Source organism: Phocoena phocoena, chromosome 2, assembly GCF_963924675.1.
Source record: "Phocoena phocoena chromosome 2, mPhoPho1.1, whole genome shotgun sequence".
Classification (NCBI taxonomy): Eukaryota; Metazoa; Chordata; class Mammalia; order Artiodactyla; family Phocoenidae; genus Phocoena; species Phocoena phocoena.
In genome coordinates, this window is record NC_089220.1 from 76025603 (window position 1) to 76049044 (window position 23442).

Genomic DNA, 23442 nt, shown 5'->3' on the forward strand with positions numbered 1-23442 from the left:
AGGTTTTCTTTCTTAATCACAAGCGATCACTGCCCGGGTCCTCACTACAGGAGCGGATAAGGACTTGCCAAAGGTGTTGCATTTAAGCTGGGGCGTTCAAGTTGAGGAGAGGTGGAGAGCCTTGAAACCGGCGGGATGGGGTGGGGTTAGGCTCCCCGGAAGCAGGAACCGATCCAATCTAAACGACAGCCTCCCTCCCTGCAGGCTGAATTGGAGAGTAGACTCTGTAGACTCCCGGGTGGGGCACGGAGGGGAGCCGGGAGCGAAGTGAGACTTTATCTCATCATTTTCTCTTAAGTGTTAACACGGCAAAATTCGGGCAGATGCAAAGTGTCCCTGTGCAGTTCCCGATGCTGACTGCCTCTGGAACCCCTAGAGTTTCCTACGGGATGTTCTCTATTTTTCCACTGGTCTCCCCGCTACAACAGCACCACCCACCCACCCACCCACACTTTCTCTTTCCGTCTCTCCCTCCAGGTAAAGGTGGTAAAGTCAAGCCAGTAAAGGACGATGGGTTAAGCAGAAAGCGAATCATCGAGGGAGGCAACTGCTCACCAGCTCAGGGAAGTGATTCAATTCCCAGGCTTGAGCCAGCCAAAGAAGAGTACCCTGACCTCCCCCCCACCCCCAGCCTGCAAGGTATCCTAGGATGGGTTCAAAGTCAGAATTTGAGCTCTTTAAAGAACATTCTCACTTTCTGACCTTTGGACAATGACTTTCCTGCCCCATGTGCACTGCCTTTGGTACCCAAAGGGTGCACTGGGCACTGTTTGGCACTCATTGCCCCCAGGTCTGAATCCAGGCATTGTCCCTTCCTCAAGCCTTTGAGAAGGAGTCATCGGTTCATTTTAGTAAGTGGTGATAGTCCTGACTGGCCCACGCCCTAAAGGAGGCAAGAGATAAATTTGTCCTTGTGACTTGTTACTTTAGTCAGCCTCTACCATAGTGACATTTTGGATAATTCTTTGTAGTGGGGGCCTGTCATATGTATTATAGAATGTTTAGCAGCATCCCTGGCCTTTACCCACTAGACACCAGTAGTACTGTCCCAGTTTTGACAAACGAAAATGTCTCCAGACATTGTCAAATGTCCCCTACGAGGCAAAATCCTCCCTAAAGACCTGAGGGTGCAACTACAGTATTATCTCGCAGTGTTTGGTTTGTCTTCTCAATCTCTTCACAGTGTCTTTTGAAGGGCAGGGATTCTTAATTTTATGAAGTACAATTAATCATTGTACTTAATTTTTCTTTGATGGATCATGCTTTTAATGTTGCATCTAAGAAATCTTCCCCCAACACAAGTTGACAAAGATTTTATTCTAAATATTGTATAGTTTTGATTTTTCATCCATTTTGAGTTAATTTTTCATTCAGTGTGAAGTAGGGATCAAAATTGTGGGTTTTTTTAAAGCATCATTTGTTGAAAAGACTACTTTTCTCTACTGACTTGCCTTTGAAATTTTGTCAAAAATTAGTTGATAATACATGTGTGGTTCTACCTCTGCACTCCTGTTCCATAGATCTATTTTTGTATCTTAATGCCAATACTACAGTCTTGATTATAGCAGATTTATAAGTCTTGAGTGAGTCCTCCAACTTTGTTCTTCTTTTGTTGTTTGGAGCATGCTATGTCTTTGGATTTTCATATGAATTTTGGAATCAGCTGGTCATTTTCTGGGGAAAAAACCTGTTGTTATTTTGATTTGGATTACATTGAACCCATAAATCAATTTAGGGATAATTGATATCTTAACAGTATTGTCTTCTCATTCACAAACACAAAATGTTTCTTCTTGTATTTAGGTTTTCTTTCATTTCTCTCAGCATTTTTTTTTCGGTGTACAAGTGTACATGTTTTAATGCTAAGTATTTCATATTGAATGATACTATAGTAAATTGGATTGCTTTTTTTTTTTTGTGGTACGCGGGCCTCTTACTGCTGTGGCCTCTCCCGTTGCAGACCACAGGCTCCGGACGCGCAGGCCCAGCGCCCATGGCTCACAGGCCCAGCCGCTCCGCGGCATGTGGGACCTTCCCGGACCGGGGCACGAACCCGTGTCCCCCGCATCGGCAGGTGGACTCTCAACCACTGCGCCACCAGGGAAGCCCCTGGATTGCTTTTTAAAAGAATCCAAAATCGATTTCTTTTTTTAAAAAATGAATTTATTTTATTTATTTATTTATTTTTGGCTTGTTGGGTCTTTGTCGCTGCGTGTGGGCTTTCTCTAGTTGTGGCGAGTAGGTGCTACTCTTCTTTGCAGTGTGCGGACTTCTCATTGTGGTGGCTTCTCTTGTTGTGGAGCATGGGCTCTAGACACACGGATTTCAGTAGTTGTGGCACGCAGGCTCAGTAGTAGTGGCTTGCGGGCTCTAGACCGCAGGCTCAGTAGTTGTGGCACACGGGCTTAGTTTTCCACAGCATGTGGGATCTTCATGGATCAGGATTTGGACCCATGTCCCCTGCATTGGCAGGTGGATTACTTAACCATTGCGCCACCAGGGAAGCCCCAAAATTGATTTCTGATTGTTCATTGCTAGATACTATATATATATATGTGTGTGTATATATATATATATATATATATACACACACATATATATATATATACACACACATATATATACACACACACATATATAGTATACACTCTCTATATATGTATATATAGTATAAACAGTAATATATATAATTAATTTCAATATTAATCTTGTATTCTACAGCTTTTCTAGATTCAATTATTAGTTATAGCTTTCTGTAGATTCCATAGGATTTTTACATAGGCTTTCATGTCTTTTTTTCACTTTTCCAATTGAATTTTATTCCAGAACATTTTAAACCCAGTACATTTCCCCACTGCTAACAGCTCCATCCTCCATCAACCCGTAGACAAAAGAACTGAAGCTACTGCTCAGCTGTGAGTGTGCTGTCAGCTACAGATTTTCAAGGAATATAGAACAAAGTCCTGGAGCCAGGCCAGCAGCGGTCAGTGACTCAGCCAGCTCCCAGAACTGTGGTCCTGAGTTCGCAGGTGTGCGCCTTCAGTAGTGTCTCTCCCTTCCTGGCCCTGCCGCTTTGCTCAGACTGACTGGAAATCCATGCAGCACAGGAACAGTGAGAGCCCGGAACCCCGCACGTTGTCCTCAGAGGTCCATGCCCCACATGCTAGAAGAGTTCTGTCTAGGCCAAAGCCACTCAACCCGAGGGCAAGTTCAGGTGTTATCCAGAAGAGTCCAATACTAATCCTTAAAGAAAAAACAGCTGCTCTCACTGACCTTGCTACCGAAAGCTCGGCCTCTGTACACCGGTGCCGAATCAAATCTTGGGACAGAGTTTTGGGTGAAGTAGAAAAGGATAGCTTTATCACTTTGCCAGGCAAAAGGGGACACAGTGGGCTCCTGTCCTTGAAAACTATGTGTCCCAACCCAGGAGGATTGGAGGAGAAGTTTTATAGCAACGGTTCAAGGGCGGGGTCTCTGACAAGGTCAGGGGTGAGCAGGGCCTGTGCTCCCTTCATCTTGTCTCAGGTGGTCAGTCCCCTAATCTGGATGAGCTCCTCTGGTCCTTTAATCTGGCCTCAGGTGGTTTCTTGGCAACAGTTGATTAGCAACTGTTCGAATCTGCCCTTTGGAACTCAGGGAAGGTCCTGGAGGCTGGAGTCTTGCCTACAAGAAACAGGGGATGAAAAAGGCCTCCGTGCCCGGGAGCCCCACAGGGCCTCACTCGGTTTCACCCTCGGCTCACTATGTACCAGGCACTGTGCCAAGCACTTAGTACTTCATCTTTGAAACAGCCTTGTGAGGTAGTTGTGTCATTATCCCCACTTTACAGATGAGGGAAGAGATTCAAGAATGAAGTCACATACTTGCCTAAGTCTCAGAGCTCTTAAGATGGGGCTCAGGTTCTGTGTGACCTGAGCTCTTTGTTACCTCATATCCCAAAACTGCCCCTTAGGAAAGAGGGGTAGAGGATGAATTCTGACAGAGAACACTTTTAGAAATTTGGAGAAAACCCAGCCACTGCAGTGATTGGGGGCACCCACCTGAGTGCAGGTAAAACTACACAGCTGTTAATGCCTGGCCCAGCCCCAAGTAGACGGGCACTCTGCTCCCCTACAGACCTGTGGCCTTGCTTTCAATAAGCAAAGGTCATCGTGGGCAATTCTGCACAGGGGTCCCAGAATTCAAATTGCTGTCTTGTTTCTCAGGCGTTTGCTTAAGAGAGCCTAGTGCTGGGTGTGCAGGAGGAATGCCTGATTCAGGTCAAAATAAATATGCCAGTCTCCACCCAAAGCTTATCTGCTCTCACTCCTCCCAGAATAGGGCCTGGTGACTTCTGGTGGCACCATGGGAGGACCCAGCTTCCCATGAGCCTGTAGGCTCTGCTATTCCATTGTAGCTTAGCAGTTCCTACAATGGCTACAGCCAGAGTTCCAGTTCTGAGAGAAAGGGATAAAATGACCCTTGAGTGGCCTTAACTCTATAGCTTCAGAGCATATTTATTCTCTGGAAAATGACTCTGAAGGAAGAGGCAGATGGCGACAACAGGATGAGAACTTTACCCAGGTCACTGAGTGGAGATAAGAAAACTCTTAGATATTGACACCCCTACCCAACTCCCCAGGGAGGGAGACATTTAGAGTGACAGCCTGGGACCATCTGTTGGTACATTCCCTACTCCTGCTGGGCTCTAGCAGCTAGCCCACGGGACATTTTCATCATATCTGTAAAGTGCCATTAGCAAAACCACAGGATTTGGGGAGAAAGGGCTGTCAACAGCCCTGGAGCGCAGAGGGCTGTGCTGTGAGCAGAGGGAGCTCAGAGTACAGATAGATAGATGGTCCCAACTCTTTAGACCCTGGGGGCAGCTGGCAGCATCCTGCCCCAGCCACTCTCCTGGCCTCCCCTCCCCAAGGGAGCCTCTCCTTCCTCACTCCCTTCTGCCTTGCGCCTCCTCCGTTCCTCTGCTGGTGCCCTGGGCCAGGTCCTCAGGCCAGTACTGGTCCTCCATACACTGTTCCATGTCCTTGCTGCTCTCAGGCTCTTTGTCCTCAGGGTGGGTCCGGAAGCTGCTGGCCTCCAGCTGTTCCCACTGCACCTCCACCAGCTGGTAGAGCTGTTAGCCCAAGTTCCTGTGCCCAACGATGAACAGTGAGACCAAACAAACCGAAACGTCGCAGTTTGGAGCAAAGAAAGGGTTTTTTTTCTTAATTAAAAAAACAATTTTTTTTTACATCTTTATTGGAGTATAATTGCTTTACAATAGTGTGTTAGTTTCTGCTTTATAACAAAGTGAATCAGTTACACATATACATACGTTCCCATATCTCTTCCCTCTTGCATCTCCCTCCCTCCCTCCCTATCCCACCCCTCTAGGTGGTCACAAAGCACCGAGCTGATCTCCCTGTGCTATGCGGCTGCTTCCCACTAGCTATCTATTTTACGTTTGGTAGTGTATATATGTCCATGCCACTCTCTCACTTTGTCACAGCTTACCCTTCCCCCTCCCCATATCCTCAAGTCCATTCTCTAGTACGTCTTACTCCTAGGTTCTTCATGACATCTTTTTTTTCCTTAAATTCCATATATATGTGTTACCATACGGTATTTGTCTTTATCTTTCGGGCTTACTTCACTCTGTATGACAGACTCTAGGTCCATCCACCTCATTACAAATAGCTCAATTTTGTTTCTTTTTATGGCTGAGTAACATTCCATTGTATATATGTGCCACATCTTCTTTATCCATTCATCCAATGATGGACACTTTCCATCTCTGGGCTATTGTAAATAGAGCTGCAATGAACATTTTAGTACATGGCTCTTTTTGAATTATGGTTTTCCCAGGGTATATGCCCAGTAGTGGGATTGCTGGGTCATATGGTAGTTCTATTTGTAGTTTTTTAAGGAACATCCATACTGTTCTCCATAGTGGCTGAACCAATTCACATTCCCAGCAGCAGTGCAAGAGTGTTCCCTTTTCTCCACACCCTCTCCAGCATTTATTGTTTCTAGATTTTTTGATGATGGCCATTCTGACTTGTGTGAGATGATATCTCATTGTAGTTTTGATTTGCATTTCTCTAATGATTAATGATGTTGAGCATCCTTTCACGTGTTTGTTGGCAGTCTGTATATCTTCTTTGGAGAAATGTCTATTTAGGTCTTCTGCCCATTTTTGGATGGGGTTGTTTGTTTTTTCGTTATTGAGCTGCATGAGCTGGTTGTAAATTTTGGAGATTAATCCTTTGTCAGTTGCTTCATTTGCAAATATTTTCTCCCATTCTGAGGGTTGTCTTTTGGTCTTGTTTATGGTTTCCTTTGCTGTGCAAAAGCTTTGCAGTTTCATTAGGTCCCATTTGTTTATTTTTGTTTTTATTTCCATTTCCCTAGGAGGTGGGTCAAAAAGGATCTTGCTGTGATTTATGTCATAGAGTGTTATGCCTATGTTTTCCTCTAAGAGTCTGATAGTTTCTGGCCTTACATTTAGGTCTTTAATCCATTTTGAGCTTATTTTTGTGTATGGTGTTAGGGAGTGATCTAATCTCATACTTTTACATGTACCTGTCCAGTTTTCCCAGCAGCACTTATTGAAGAGGCTGTCCTTTCTCCACTGTACATTCCTGCCTCCTTTATCAAAGATAAGGTGACAATATGTGCATGGGTTTATTGCAGGGCCATGCAAGGAGACAGGTGGTTCAGGCCCCCCAAACCCCAAGCTCCCCGAAGGGTTTCGGCAAAACATTTTTAAAGGCCAGGTGAGGGACGGGGGGTCGCAGGGTATGTGATCAGCTCATGCACAGTTCTCTGATTGGCTGATGGTGAGGAAACAGGGTGGTGTCACAGGGGTTAACACTATCAGTCCTTAGGCTCCAGGAGGCCTGGGGCTGTGTGCTCATGGTCATCAAGTAGTTAACATCTTCCATTTGGTGGGGGGTTTTCACTTCTGTAAAACACCTCTGGAAATGTGCATCAAATACTGTTATCTAGGTACTTCAGAGAGGAGCTAAAGCAGAGGATGAGGGGAAGGGCCTGTCCCGGGAAGGCCCCATAGGGTCCTGCTCAGTCACAGAGCTCCATGGCTGTCCTGGCATCTTCCACTGAGGAGTGCCCCTGCTGGCCCACCTGGATTTTCTTGTGCAGTAGTTGCAGGGTCAGGTCCTTAAGAGAGACCTGGGTCTGGGTGTTGAGGCTGGACTAGCTGAGGAGGTTGGAGACATAAGTGGTATCCGGAGTTTGGCCCCGAGGGTAGACGTACTTGAGGAAAGACCTGGAAGTCATTGTGCAGCACGTGCCTCCCAGCGCCTTGCCCTTCAGGAGCTCCAGGATCTCCTTCTGGGCCACCTGGAAAGAGATAGCCTTGCACATGTGCTGCCCAGTGATGGCGCTCCAGAGACTGCAGTAGTCCATGATGGGCATCTCAGTCCAGACGTACTTGCTGAAGAGGACCTCGCCGTGGTAACTCACCACAGAGCAGCGGGCCAGCTCACTCACCCACGTTCGGGATTCTGTGCCCACCATCTCACAGTCGATAGCCACATACTTGCTGGGCAAGGGCCCAGCAGATTCCCTGGGTGTGGGCTTTCTGTTGCATGGGGCACCTCCAGATTCAGCCCTCCAGATTCAGACACACTCCCTCATACTGCTGGTGGCTTCCTTGCCTGGTGGTGCCTCCAACAGCGTGGGTGGTGGGGAGGACCCCAGCTCTGGGGATGTGCTCAGCAGCCCCTGCTCCTGCAGCAAGGCCTTCTGGGCCATGAATCGCTGGTGCTGTCTGCTCTTCCTCTTGTGTTTCCGCCAAAGCACAATCTTGCCATTCGGACTGGCCAGGGTAGGGCACAGACACTGGGCAGACTCAGGAGATTCCCGGCATACCATCCCAATCAGCTCACCATTGAGGGAAAGGGAGGCCTGGGAGGTAATCTACCATCGGGGCAACACCCTGAAACTCCACGAATCCCCTCACGCTCCTACATGCTGTCCAGGCAGCCAGGCAGCTCCCACATGCCCCAGGCTTTCATGTTTTCTTGGAAAAGAATTTCAGCTTTACTTCTTTGTTTAAACACAGATGCTGGATGCCTTCTATTTCAATTTTTTTTTTAATTTATTTATTGGGCAAAAATCTCTAGTACAATGTTGAATACAAGTGATGAAAGCAGATGTCCTTGTTTGCTTCTTATCTTACAGCGGAAACATTCAGTCTTTTATCATTAAGTTGATGTTGGTTGGAAGTTTTTCATAGATGTCCTTTATCATATTGAAGAAGTTCCCTTTCTTTCCTTATTTGCTGAGGGTTTGTGTCAAGAATGAATGTGTACTTTGTCAAATGCTTTGTCTGCATCTTTTGGTAAGATCCTATGATTTTTCTTTTTTTAATCTGTTACTATGATGACTTACATTAACTGACTTTGAATATTAAACCAACTTTGCTTTTCAGGGATAAAGCTCACTTTACTTTTTTTTTGGCCTCTCCCGTTGTGGAGCACAGGCTCTGGATGCGCAGGGTCAGCGGCCATGGCTCACAGGCCCAGCTGCTCCGTGACATGTGGATCTTCCCGGACCGGGGCACGAACCTCTGTGCCCCGCATCGGCAGGCGGACTCTCAACCACTGCGCCACTAGGGAAGCCCCCACTTTACTTTAATCTTGATGTATTATTATTTTATATACCATTGATTCAACTTGCTAAAGTATTGCTAAGTTCCTTTGCTTCTATGTTCTTGAGATATATTGGTCTGTAGTTTTCTTTTTTATGTAGTGTCTTTGGTTTTGATGCCAAAAACATGCTGGCCTCATAGAAAGAGTTGGGAATTATTACCTCCCCTTTAATTTTTCTGGAAGAAGTTGTGTATAAATGGCATTATTTCTCCCTGAAATGTTTGTTAAAATTCACCAGTGAAGTTTTCTCGGTCTGGTAAATACATCGGAGAGTATAAAAAGTGCAACAGCTAGGGCCCCATGGGGACTTCACATCTTAGCTCCTGCCTGGTGCACTAACCTTTGAGTTACAGCGTCTCCTTATTGTATTCTTCTAAGAGAGACACATTTTGTTGATCCACAGCCAACAAAACTGGCAGAAGGAAGAAGTAGGAGATACTTGTCCCTAGGTTCAGGTAATTGCAACTCGCTCTCTGGGGGCTATCACACCAGAAGACAAGTCCCCAGACGAAGCAGGAACACAATCTGTGTGAATGCCGCCTGCGCAGCTAAGTCTGGACAAAGCCCCCGATACACCGCGCCGCCACCCCCTCACACGTGATTTGTCCTGTACAACAGGGGTCCCCAGCCCCCAGCTGTAGACTGGTCCGCGGCCTGTTAGGACCCGGGCCGCACAGCAGGAGGTGAGCCGCGGGCGAGAGAAGCTTCATCTATGCCTCCCCATTATTGCCTGAACCATCCCCCAAACCCCCGCTGTGGAAAAATTGTCTTTCCCAAAGCCGGTCCCTGGTGCCAGAAAGGTTGGGGACCGCTGAGGCACAGTACCCACTTCAACCTCTATGTCCCTCCTAACCTAGAAAATCTCCAGTGTTGGTGCAGATGGCTCTGAGACTGGTGCCAGACCCTTCTCCAAGGTTCCCCGGCCCCGAACATTCTCCCCAGTTCCTGGGCAGAAGCTTTGTGAAGAGCGCAATGGCTCCGGGAGCAACATCTCTGTCTCATCTCTTCTATGAGCCATGTCAAAGGTCAAAGAGAAGCCAGTACTTTTAGACTATGTTGATTAAGACAGCCTCTGATGATTAAATGAACGATTTAGGAGCCGCACGACCATGAACCGGAAAACCTATTCTCAGGTGTCATTTCGGGGATATATTTGCTCCTAGTATTAAGGCTTTAAGTCCAGAGCTCACTTCAAGTGTGTGAGTGGGAATAGAGGAGTTAGAAGCCCTAGATCATCCTGAGACGTGTCAAAGAACGGGACTGAAAGACAGGAATTTAGAGGGACTGGGGAAGAGCCCTTCTTATATGTGGTTCCTCGTTGTAATCTATAACAGCCTTACTTTGTTTTTATTGAGAGTCTAGTAACTGGTAAGATGTAGAGCACACTATCTTTTCCGTAATCTGACAACAGTAGCCAGGCGGCATTTGGCGGCTGCCATCCAAGCATTGAACCCAGCAATGACATTTGTTGGCTGTGTCCCAGGAGGTGTCCAGAGAAAGAGCTGCGGGCCAAGGAGGTTTTGACTTGACGGGCAGGACAAGTGAGATTTCCTTAAAAGGAATAGAACAGGCTTAGTTGGAATATCCTCCTGCACTGCACTTTTTTTTTTTTTTTAATGTTGGCCGCACTTGGGAAACTTTACAAAACGCTGATGCTTGGATACCACCCACAGAGATTCTGATGTAATTGGTCTAGGGTGTGGCCTCCACATCCGAATGTTTTTAAGTTCCTGTACAACCAGGGTTGAGGACTACTGCTTTAGGAATTTAATTATTTTGGATGTGATGTGCCAGGTTAAAAACCTGAAGGACCCTGAATGATCTTCTGAAAAATGGAGTCAGCCATTAAATGAAGGTGATCTGTGCATGTGGACAGAATATTCTGTGATAGTAAAAACTGCCTGGTGGGAGGGGACAGCTGTCAGGATCGGAAGCCCCAGTCAGGCCTCTGTGGAGCTGCAGGACTTCTATCACCAAAACGTTTTTCTATAAAAGGGTTTCATCTTCAAGGAATTCATGGAAAAGACTCTGACAAGTACAGGTTTCTGGTCACTGACTGTACTGCTGAACTGAATGAATAAGCATTTTCAGAACTCTAATGGAAAACTGATGAATTCATAAAAGTGCTAACAAAAGATCAAGATGAAAAAAAATTAATTACACGGGACTGAGGGAACTGATGAGGATGATTATAATTTTTGTGACTTTCTGTTTGAATAAAAGAAAAATCCCAGAAGGACTCACAGGCAAAAAGTATACAAATCAATTTTCACTGCAAAGTAAAGGAGCTGTTACAGGGGAGGATCACTGGACTGAATGTCAATATTATGACATATGAGTGTGTTTCATGTTCGGTAATTGCAATCATTGTTGCTTTTGTCGTGGTCATCCATTTACAATGCTTGGTGTCAGTTTATTTATCTCTTGTAAAAATAAAATACAGTGTGTGTGTGTGAGTTGTGAAAAAACAAAACAAAACGTTTTTCTCGGAGAAATGAGCACGTTGTGTCCTTGGGCTAGGAGGGAGGCCTAGAGACGGAGATCCTTCGGGAGCCCTGGGCAGAGCTCTCCGCGGTGCGATGACGGTTCCACCAGGGGAGCAGAGTTTGTCAACAGGGAACTTGAGCGCTGCTTTCTGCTCACATCGACATTTCCTACCCCCCACCCCCACCTCCACCCCCGGCACAAGTTCCAGAGCAACAAGAGGGTGGATCTGTAATGCAGAGATGTCAACATGGCAACCTGGGCGACGCCTAAGGTCCTAAAACCGTCAAATTCTAAAGACGTGAGCAACTGCTATGAGAGCAGAAGACATCTCCAGGTGTCTTAGGAATAGAGTATAAAACCATGTGAGAGGCTGCTCCTTCTCTGAAGAAATAATTCAGCAGAGCCACATGTGTGCATTCTTTGATGCCTCAGCTGGTAAAATGGGGGAGGGGGCGGCGCTGTTGAGCTCCGTTGGCATCTTTAGGTTGTTGGTTAGATTCCAGCTTTAAGTACGTGCTCAAGGATTTGCAAATGCTTTAAAACACCATTTGATAAGTCATGCTCCTTCGAAGATAGGATTTTTATGGCTTTAATTAGCGTCAGCCTTCGTTTGTTTTCCTAAGAAATTTGTGGCGAGACTGAGAGGAAGCCTAAAAGAATAAAACATAGTAACACCTACAGAAGGCCCACGGCCTAGTTGTGTGGCACAGATTCAATTCACTCATTGTTCATCCACTAAGTTCTTCCCATTTAAGCACTTGGGTGGAAGATGAAAACTTCAGAGCCGATGAGGAAAGTAAGTTTTTGTGATAAGCCTCCGCTGTTCCCTGAACCCTTGCTCTTGAGGTATCAAGTTAGGACTTCGAGAACACATTGTATAGAGCACAGCTGAAATGTAAAAGAAAGTAGGTAGTATGGGAAAGAATAGGCAATATCACATAACACCAAGTAGTGTGACCCAGCGGTCTAAGGCACTGGAATGAGGCCTCAGTCTCTTTGGGTGGGGCGTTCGGATCCCACCACCGCTAAGCAACAGCTTTGCCAGTTGTACAACCGAGGTCTAAAATGGGAATACTAATCTAGTCCTCGGTTTGGGGCTGAGATGAGGGACTGAGTGTACCAGAGTGAAGTTCAGGTCAGACTATTTAAGGCAAGGGGGTTCCTGTTTTCTGGCCAGATAGGGCTTGAGAAAGTTTTGCCAGGTAGTAAGTTTTGATAATTTTGATAAGTCTTAAAGGATGAAGCTCATCCGCAGGATAGGGTTCGGTAAGAAAGAGAAGTTTTAAGTAGAGGTGTAGCCCCAGAAGAGGAAGCTGTCACATGCAACAGGAGACGGATAAAAGGCTGGAGAAAACAGGGAGTGGTGTTTGTTTTTATTTATTTTATTTACATTTTTTTTCCTCATAATGGAGACTCACAGAAACTTCGTGCGCAGTCTATAAGCGAACTTCAAGAGTTACTCCTTTGGCAAGAGCACCGGTGCAGACCCTTGGGCCTGTACTGTTGCTGGAGTACATCAGTGACCTTAGAATCAGCCCCTCGGGTCCTCAGCTCCCCAGTGGTATGTTGGCTCTGGGACGTTTCTGCCTCCTCACGCCCAAGCCCTATTTCTTTTTTTTTCTTGCTGTACGCGGGCCTCTCACTGTTGTGGCCTCTCCCGTTGCAGAGCACAGGCTCCGGACGCACAGGCTCAGCGGCCATGGCTCACGGGCCCAGCCGCTCCGCGGCATGTGGGACCTTCCCGGACCGGGGCACGAACCCGTGTTCCCTGCATCGGCAGGCGGACTCTCAACCCCTGCGCCACCAGGGAAGCCCGGGAAGCCCCCAAACCCTATTTCTGATCTCCCGATGGAGGTCCTACCCTTCCCTCTGCCTCTTTCTCTGCCAGGAAGTCAGGACAGAGGGGGTCTGAGTGAGACTGTACCGAGATGTGATGCAGCAAAAAGGCAATGCCCCGGGGATGATGGAGATGTTTCAATTTTTGCAGACTTGAATCGAGCATCTTTGACAACTAACTTGGAAAATTAGCTCACTGCCCCTACAGTTTGCTCTCAAAGATCCCGAGAATGTTTTAACCCATCATCTGAACTCCTATTAGATATTTTCACGGCTTGAACTGTAAGTACAGTGTACTTCGGATCTTTGCCCATATTTTGGGGGTCCCAGAGAGTGGATGGGAGGAATTTGATGTCCATTGAAACCCAGGTTGAATCAAAGTGTTGCCCCTTTCTTAGTGTGCCTTTGGAGAGGTCACCTTTAGTAGGAGAGAGCACCTTTAGGCAAAGGAGAAAGCACCTTCAGGAGGTGGTGAAGGAGTGAAGATGGCCCACGTCCTTCAAAAGAATCACCAAGAGAAGTTTCAAGTTTCTGGCTAAATTCTTGATCTAGGGGTCTGAATATGATCGTCCCTCTTTTGCTTAGAAAAACTCACTTAACAAAATAGCAATCCTTATTTAATGTAAGCATTCAATACGTGCCCTCACCTAGCTGAACTAGAATGAAGAGAAACCCAGTGATGCTGAAATGGTCTCAATTTAAATTCATGACAATAATCTCAAGTGCATATGCATAGCAATCTTACTATTTTTCTCAATCCCTTCACTTCTACTCTTTCATTCCTTCTCTTGTGTCTTCAAAATAGCAATACCTCAGCATACATTCTCACTCTCAGCTTTCTATCTCAGTAAGAAAACAGAAGCATTCACAGGAGAACATCTACAAGGTACCCATTTACAGGCATCTGAGTACTTTTATTCCTCCTGTTACTGTGGATGACCTATCCAAGATCCTAGCTAAGACCATCCCCTCTAACTGTGCACTAGATGCCACCCTTTATTGCTTACCCAAGAACATTCTTTCCAGCAGTTGTATACACATAAATGAATATACATGGACAAAATCAATTTATTAATTTTTCAGTTAATACTGTTTCTGTTTGGAGGCAGTTTTCTGTAAAAGAAAATTGAGCACAGTGTCAGGAATGTTCTCATATATATGTTCTCACTGCCCCTCTTCCACTATTTTCCCTTCTAATGACAAATTGTATTGGTATAATACATTTTATTACAATCGGTGAGCCAATTGTACTACTTTATTAATAATTAAATCCAGGGATACGTAAGTTTCATCCTAGCAAAATTTCTTTGATTGCCATTAAAGATTTCTTCAAAACTGGAGAGTAAAAGAAACTTGCAGCAAAAGCCCAAGAGAATCTGAGCATACATATTTAAAAACACTTCCAGGATAACTATACTTAAACCTCTGGACCTCTCCCTTTATTTTCCCACTGGCTTCTCTCAGCCTGCACTTCAGATAATATCTATTGCCCTATACACTGCTCTCATTGCACCCAGAAAGTGTTAGTTCCACGTGAAAGAGCAATGACTGCCGAAACTAGGTGAATCAGGAACAAATACACTGCAAATTCTGACATAGAGATATACAAGTGGAAATATAGAGAGACAGAAAAAAAAAGAGAGACAAAAAGCAAGAGAAAGAGACAGAGAGAAACAAAGAAGGAAACAGTGAAAAAAAGTTTCAGAGAAAAATCAGAGCAAAAAATCAAAAAAGAGAGCCAGACACCCTGAGAGATAGAAAGTGAGAAACAGACACAGATGTACAAGAAGGGGAAAAGTTTGAGAGAAAAACACAGGCTTAGGGATCAGAAATACACCTGGTAGCAGGAAGGAGGTGGGGAAAACAAAGCAGGCTGAAGGAAGGGAACTGAAGGGTGCAGGGAGTGGAAGATGGATGCTGGAGAAACAGCTACTGAAAAAAATTCTGTTCTGTGGGCAGAAAAGGGGATCCAAGTTCGTAGTTACCCAGGCCGATGGGTAACTATGGGCGTGGTGTCATCGTCAACCCCCACCGCCTTCCCTCCACCCCTGGCCTGCCTGGCCCGACATCCCGACATCCCTTCTCTATCACATCCCAGGAAGCCTCACTGCACATAAAAGTAAGACTAGGTCTACGTGGGCACCTCGGCCCCGGTCTTGAGTAAGTGGCGAGGTGAGGGGGGTACAGAACCGGGGCCGAGGGCTGGGGTGGGATGGGTGGGATGGGGGGAGGCGCTTAGATAAGGCTGTGCTCCTCCTCAAGGGATCTTCTGTGACCCTGTGGGCTCCGTTCTTCTGCTCTCCATCCTCCGCAAGCCTGCCCTCAACCAATCCATGCATCCGTTTGCCCGACGTCCCCTTTCCCCTCACTCTCTTGCCGGCTTTCTGGACTGGGATGGGTGTCATCCCCCCACTCCGTGTAGAAAGGGACAGGGCGGGGTGGGGGGCAGGTAGAGGAAATGAGTCAACAGGTGACTGTCCAGTCCCAGGCATTCTGAAAATTGCCGCCCCAGGATGCCTGACAACCACGGAGCCAGCATATACACCGCTCCTTGCCTAGGGGCCTTCCAACCAACCAAAAGCATGTTGTACCTGGGGCCATTCAATGCGTTGGCCTCTGTCATTTCTGCAAAAAGGAAGGACTCAGCACTCACCAGTGTGGACCCTTCGATAGCTCAGCTGGTAGAGCGGAGGACTGTAGACCTGCTACTATGTGGATATCCTTAGGTCGCTGGTTCGATTCCGGCTCGAAGGAAGTCCCCCTGGTGCTTTTGCCCCATCATGAAGCCCACCACTGCCTAGTGCAGCCTTGCCTCTACCCTGCAAATTGGCCCTGCAAATTGGCATCCCTGCAAATTGGCATCCTCATTCTCACAGGAGAAAGCCGGCAAAGCCCTTCTGGAGCCACTTGTCCCTTTCCCAAAATCCAGAGACACATGCTTCATCAGCCAAAAACACCCTTAGCAGCCTTAGCAGACTGCCCCAACCAACCAGCCGCTTCAACCTCCCAAGTCCTTTAAACTCCTATTCACGCACCTCTCCTTGGGGAGAGAAGTGCCCGCTGTGCCACCACTGCTTTGCTCAACGTGGATAGATCCCTGACAAACGTGGCCACATAGGAGCTGCCCACCGTGAGCCCTGGAGGCCGACCAGCACACTGGCCATCACATAGGTCACAGACAACCAAGGCATACTTCTTGAAAACCCTCCCACTCAATTTCCCTTTCCTACTCTGCCTAGTCCTATGTTAGTCCATGGCCTCTCTCTTCTGTCTAGCCCAACCACAGTCTCTGTGTATCTCTGTCCATCCCTCTCTCCAACTCTCTCTCTCTCTCTCCCTCATTCTCGAACTCGTTCTCTCTTTCTGTGTCTCTCTTGAATTATCATAAATGTATAAACTTAGGGAGACAGAAACCCTTCACCATGTGCTTTATATACTGTGGGACAGGACTGCCACCCTGAGATTTGCCAAGCCGTTGCCAATTGTGCGCCTGCACCAAGAGCCTCTGGCATTGGCAGGAGCAAAAGACACCAGGGCTCTCAGGACAGGGGAGGAGGCTTGACATCACGATGAAAACTTCAGAGGCCCCATTCAGGTCTCCTGTCAGTCAGAGAACAAGGCCGAGGCCACGGGAAAACTTCCAGTTCCTCGAAACTTCACACCTGTTCTTGCTGCCGTAGGAAGGTTTGAGTTCCTTCTGCAAGAGCAAGGGTTGCTCACACTCTGTACAATTGTGGGAAAAACCCCTGTACCAATTCCCCTGCCACTTCTGATGGAGAGACAGAGAAATAGAGACTGAGATAAAGATAGAGACAGAGAGAGACCGAGGGAGAGCGACTGCAAGGGAGAGGGGGAGATGGGGAGAGGAAGGGAGTTTGTGAGCAAAAGGAAAGGCTGAGACCTGAGAGTAGGAAAAGGCCGGGGGTGGGGGGCAGATAATGGTGGCTGAAGGCAGGGAGCAGAAAGGGCCCGGGACTGGGGCTTGGTGGCCGGATGTGTGATCCTGGAGGGGCACAACAACTGTCCTCCTGACACAGGCCACTGGCCTGTGCCTTCTGACCAGCTGGCTGAATTAAGTGCTGGGCCGCTGAGGCTACAGCCTTCCACACCCTTCTCCCTCCACCGCCACTGAGCCAGGTTTTAGGGATGGTGCTGGTTGGGGGAGGTTTGTCAGGGCATGTGGGTGCAGAGAGGAAAGCCAAGGAGTGGCCCTTGCCCTTTTCTCTCCTGTGGGAGGGAAACTCCCAAAGGCTGGAGATACAGTTGGAAAGCACTGTCGGAGGAACGGTGATGGGAGCGTGGCTCTCTGCAGGCCCTGGGGCCCAGCCGCTGCCCTCCCCTGACCCTTGCGGCCATGAGCTCCTTTTTTGGTTCGGGTTCTGCCTCTGCATCCAGACTGCGTTTCCCGCATATCTTCATCTCCAGGTCTCCTCTGCAGCAGCAATCTTCCCTGCTGCCCCACTGCTGACCAAGAGGAGCTGAGCCTGGGGCTGTGGAGTTTCCAGGGTCCAGGGGCAGTGCCACTGCTTTCCCTCAGGAGCCCTTCAGGAGGAACCTACTGCTCTGTGGCCACAAAGATTCCCCAGCCTCTAATGTCACCATCTGCAGAGACCAGTGGACAGGGACCAAAGAGAGATTCTAAGGCTTCCATTGGATGTGCCCATGCCCTCCACCCGCCATGGAAATTGGAGGTTCCCAGGTTTGGGGGAACTAGCTTTGGTGTTTGGGGGATACAACAGGGGTGGAGAATGTGCCTGTGGCTGGGAGGTGGACTCTGGAGACTTGGACACACCCCGGTGAGCCCCGGCACGGCCACCTCCTCCTGTCTGGGGCCTCACAGCGGGCAGTAGGGGACCTCCGCAGACATGGCCCTCATCCTCGCAGGTGCAGACCTGCTGGTCTCCCGATCGGGGGTGGCGACACAGGCATCGGAGGGCAGGTGACTTGGGTGTGGCTTGCCGTACTTCTGTGCGACCTGAGCTGGGTGGGTGAGCAAGTGGTGTCAGGTGGCGGGCACGCACCAGATGGGATCTGAAACGTTTGTCAAAGACGCGGAGCGAGGGCGAGAGGTCCGACCTGGACAACGGTGTGCTCTGCCTGTCCAGGAAGCCCACAGAATCTTGAGCTGCTTCAGGGAGCACCCGCCTCTGCCAGAGGAATCCGGGTCTGTGGGCAGAGAACGCGAGCCAAGTCCCCAGACAGGCCTAGCCCGACGTCCTTTCTCCATCACTTCCCAGGTGCCCTCACTGCGCGGAAAAGTAAAACTAGGTTTAGGTGGGCACCACGGCCCCTGTCTGGAGTGAGTGGCGAGCTGAGGGAGGTACAGAACTGGGAGCGGGATTTGGGGTGGATGGAGGGCATGGGGGGAGGCACTTAGAGGCCGTGCTCCTCTTTGAGGAACGGTGAGGCTCCAGTTCCTTGGTCTCCACCATTCCTGCAAAAAGAAAGGACCCAGTGCTTGTCAGTGGAGGTATAGATGTGCACCCTGTGATAGCTCAGCTGGTAGAGTGGAGGACTGTACATTCGATGGCATGTGGACATCCTTAGGTTGCTGGTTTGATTCCGGCTTTAATCGTTTTTGCCCCATCATGAGGGCCACGCCCTCTGCTTCTGCCCTGCAAATTGGCCCTTCCCCCTGCACTACAAGGGCATCCTCATTCTCACCGGACAAAGCCAACAAAGCCCTTCCAGAACCACTTACCCTTTCTTCCTGAAGTCCACAGACATATGCCCCTCAGTCCACAACATCCCCTTGCTCCTGCCTTAGCAGACTGCCCCCACCAGCCAGCCCGTCAGCCTCCCAAGCCCTTAACACTTTTATTCTCGCACCTCTCCCCAGGGAGAGCAGCGCTCCCTCTGCCACCACCACTTTGCTCAACGTGGACAGATCCGACAAACATGTGGCCATACAGGAGCTGCCCACCGCGAGCCCTGGAGCCCAACAAGCACACGGGCCATCACACGGGTCACGGACAACCAAGGCATTCTTCTTGAAAACCCTCCCACTCAATTTCCCTTTCCTACTTTGCCTAGTCCTACGATGGTCCATGGCCTCTCTCTTCTGTCTAGCCCAACAAATGCAGTCTCTGTGTATCTCCATCCATCTCTCTCTCCAACTTCATCTCTTTCTCTCTCTCTCTCTCTCTCTCTCTCTCTCTCTCCCTCATCCTCGAGAGAGGGACAGAAGGTTCCCAGGTTTGGAGGAACTAGGTTTGATGTTTGGGGGATGTAACAGGGGTGGAGGGTGTGCCCGTGGTTGGGAGGTGGACTCTGGTGACTTGGACACACCCCGGTGAGCCCCGGCACGGCCACCTCCTCCTGTCTGGGGCCTCACAGCGGGCAGTAGGGGACCTCCGCAGACATGGCCCTCATCCTCACAGGTGCAGACCTGCTGGTCTCCCGATCAGGGGTGGCGACACAGGCATCGGAGGGCAGGTGACTTGGGTGTGGCTTGCCGTACTTCTGTGCGACCTGAGCTGGGTGGGTGAGCGAGTGGTGTCAGGTGGCGGGCATGCACCAGATGGGATCTGAAACGTTTGTCAAAGACGCGGAGCGAGGGCGAGAGGTCCGACCTGGACAACGGTGTGCTCTGCCTGTCCAGGAAGCCCACAGAATCTTGAGCTGCTTCAGGGAGCACCCGCCTCTGCCAGAGGAATCCGGGTCTGTGGGCAGAGAACACAAGCCAAGTCCCCAGACGGGTCGCAGCGGGCCAGACGGCTGGGTACCTATGGGGACATCCTTTCTCCCTCACTTCCAGGAAGTCTCACTGCGCAGAAAAACGAGCCCAGCTCACGGTGGGCAACAGGGTCGGGTTGAGGTTAAATGCGGGGATGATGACGCCCCAGCACCAGGGGGCGTGTATGTGATTGGGTGGGGCGGGGGGGCGAGCTCAGAAACTCCTCGAGGGCCCTTCAGCGACCCTGCCTGCCTGATGGTGCATTCTTCTCTCCTGCTTCCCTCCGCAAGCCCGCCCCCACCCGACCCACTCATCCGTTTGGGTTTCACCAACGCCCCCCCTCCCTTCACCCTCTTACTGGCTTTCTGGCCAGCGAGGGCTGTCGTCCTGGTGTCTCCCTATAGAAAGAGCCCAGGGGAGAGAAAATGAGTCAACAGGTGGCGGCCCGGGCCCAGGCGTTCTGAAAATCGCCTCCCCGGGATGCCTGGCCACCACGGATCCCCGGCGTGTGCACGACTCCCTGCCAAGGGGCTTCCAACTAACCTAGGGCATATTGCACCCGGGGCCTTCCAGAGCCTTGGCCTCTGTCGTTTCCAGGAAAAACGAAGGACTCAGCCTTTACCGCTGTGCACCCTTCGATAGCTCAGCTGGTAGAGCGGAGGACTGTAGGCCTGCTACACGTGGAAATCCTTAGGTCGCTGGTTCGATTCCGGCTCGAAGGAAGTGCTCTGTTGCTTTTGCCCCGTCATGAAGGCCGCCACCACCCCCTGGCGCCCAGCCCTGCAAATTGGCCCTTGCAGCAGGTCAGCAGCTGAACTCAGCCAGGAAAACCCTTCCGGAGTCACCCTCACAGCCACCTGTGGGCTGTCGCCAAGGAACACACCTACTTCTTGAAATCTATTGACCCATGCCCTTCAACGCAAGACGGCCCAGCCCCCGTTGCTCCTGCTTTAGTGGGCAGCCGCAGTTAGCCAGCCCCGACCCCCGACCTCCAAAGTCCTTTATAGTTTTATTCACCCACAGCTCTTGCTTTTGCTCCTTCTGCCCAGGACAGCACTGTCTCTATCTGATACCACAGCTTCTCTAATCATGGACAGATCCCTGTTAAACAGGTTGCCCCTGAGGAGCTGTTTACTGCAAGCCCTGTATGTCTGCAACCATACCGGCCACTAGGCGGGCCACGGATAACTCTGGCGTGCATCTGTGAAACTTTTCATGTCTTTTTATGTATATGTCTGTTTTCCTCAATGTTTTTTTCTTTTTCTGTTGGTATTTTTAATTTTATCTGAGAACTATAATTTTTAGAAACCCAGCTATGTAGTAAACTACCATGGTTGCCTTCTTAGCATGGTATTTGTAGGGATTTACCTTTTGAGAATGTATTTGCTAATCTTCACTACTTTGTAAATGACATTTGAGCCGAAATATGCAGCTGTTTGGTCCCTGTAGTTTAATGGGTAATTATTACTCCCAGTGTCTGGGAGTAATAATTACCCATTATTACCCAATATTACTCATATTCTGCTAAGAATCCTCAGGTTTATTTGTCTTGTTAATATTTCCCGGCGCTCATGTAGATTTTTGGCTATTTTATGAGCAATGATATCTCCTAGTCTGCTTATACTATTTAGCTCAGACAGGTGATCTATATGAAGACTCTATTGCTCTGTATCCACAAAGAGACCCCAGCCTTGATTGTCACCATATGCAGAAATTAACATAGTGAGACCAGTGATGGAATTGGGCCTTTCTTGGACATCCTGTAATTCTACCTCTTACACCATTATGTATTTACTAAGAATGTGTTCTTAGAATTATGAATGAAGGCATGTACGCATCAATAAGGGGACTAGTAAGTCCTGCATCCTCTTAGCTCATCAACCCAGGTCGTGTTGACTCAATAGAATTGCCCTCTTTAGGATTGGTATTCAGGTATGTTTTTTTCACAAACCATTTAATAAGCACCTAATACGTACCATGTATTGTGCTTGTGCCAGGGATGTAGAGGTTAAAATATAGGTCTTGCCCTGGAATATTTCTGACTGTAGGTTACCCAGAGATGGAAGCAGACAGTTATAATACAATGTGCTGAAAACTACAAATGAGGTAGATAGAATAGTCCATGTAAATCTAAAACTAAAATCAATCTTAGGAAGTTTTAATTCAGGCTGGGGTGGAGGGCAAAATAGAAAATATGGAAGATCTCATGGGAGAGACAATGCACCGTAGTCAGCTCAGTTTTAGAAGAGGAGTAAGTAGATCTGTGAAGAGGTGAGCGGAGCGGATCCAAAACAATTAGAAAAGAAACAGAAACCTGAAGAGTGTTGATTTTTTTGTGTAACTATATATGGTATCACTAGAGCATACAGAGAAATCCAGGACTAGCAGGAAATGAAGATACAAATAATTGTGCATGGAATTTTAACTTATCTCATCATATCCCTGATTTCCAGTTGCTGCTCACCCCAGAAGCAAGGGAGAGATTTCTCAACATCCCTTGTGAGTCTTTTTGGAGAAGACACCGTGGCTTTTTAACATGACATGTTTATTATTTTTCCAGAATGACCAGCAGAAGAAAGGTTCATAATGTCTTTGTACTTCCAGTCACCTCCATTGCATCCAGTCCCACACCTACTGTCATTTTCTCTACACATACATTTTGCAACTACCTGGCTTGGATCAGCTGACAGAAGGCAGAGACATCACTGATGCCAGGAGAGAAAAATCTTATGTTGTATAAGGGTTTACCTCCTTTCCAGATTTGTCAGGAATGGGGAATTGGGAAATTTCCATTCAGGAGCTCTTGAAATTTTCTTCTCTCTTTCTCAAACCTCAACATCACTTCTGTTTACCACCAAGGTAGCCTTTCTCAGAAAATCTTGCCTCTATGATGCCTGGATCAATAAAACCCTCTATGCAGGCCATACTCAGTGATAATTAAATAGTTATACATAGGCTATACATGAAAATGTTTACCTTTCAATAGTGAGATTAATTAGAAACCAAAGTATTTTCACTCTCCTCCATCTCTACACTCACGCTAATACAAGTAATCAAGAAGAAGTATGTGGTCCAAGACAGGTAAAATGACATTTGCATGTAAAATCCCTAAGCAAGAAACATAAAACCTGGCTTCAAATGGAACAGTTTTTCAATCAGTAGTGGGTAAGGGAATGTGGATAAATATCACAGTCTTTTCAAGATGGAGAATGAGAAGTGTAATCCTTTCAAGGATTTTGCCTGCCAGTCCCATATTGTACACAGACTGAAATGTCTTGGGGCATTTTGTGGCAAAGTCCCTTTATTTAAATATCAGAGTATGCTCAAGCCAAACTCATTAAGTACATTGTAGATAAATAAAACTCTCTGAAAGAGGGGAGGGTGGGGTCCTTGAGGTCGGTAGCCACAAGATACAACAAGGTTACTCATCTTCCTCAGGATCAGAAGGCACCCCCTTTATTTTTACAAGGCAGAAGAACAGCGTCTGAGAAGCCACACCTGGGATAAAAACCTAAAAAACAAGCAGTATCTTACTAGGCAAGCTCCTTGTTTTCCCATTGTTGCAACTTCACTGTCTCTCACTGTATGCCAGGTAATAGGGCAGGAATCCAAGTCACAAAGAGGGCAAATGAGTTCCTGCCTCTAGGCCCCGCAGCACAACCCATTCTCAACCGGAGGTCAACACTGCCGTAGAAGATGGGTAGTGCTGCTCTTTTTACTGGTGGCTTTTTCTTCCTATCATCTTAGTATTTTACTAAAAATATTGGAGCCTCAGAAAGGATCACATTT

At 48.0% G+C, this 23442-nt stretch overlaps 2 non-coding genes and 1 pseudogene across 2 annotated transcripts; 2 read left to right on the forward strand and 1 right to left on the reverse strand.

The window, feature by feature from the left end:
* Positions 1–4927: 4927 nt before the first annotated feature.
* LOC136118433 (apoptosis-enhancing nuclease pseudogene) lies at positions 4928–7875 on the reverse strand (annotated as a pseudogene).
* Positions 7876–15640: 7765 nt separating this feature from the next.
* Positions 15641–15731, forward strand: TRNAY-GUA (transfer RNA tyrosine (anticodon GUA)). The gene is given in 2 exon segments: positions 15641–15677; positions 15696–15731. It is a non-coding gene; the product is annotated as a tRNA-Tyr (tRNA).
* A 4554-nt stretch (positions 15732–20285) lies between these two features.
* TRNAY-GUA (transfer RNA tyrosine (anticodon GUA)) lies at positions 20286–20375 on the forward strand. The gene is given in 2 exon segments: positions 20286–20322; positions 20340–20375. It is a non-coding gene; the product is annotated as a tRNA-Tyr (tRNA).
* Positions 20376–23442: the final 3067 nt, after the last annotated feature.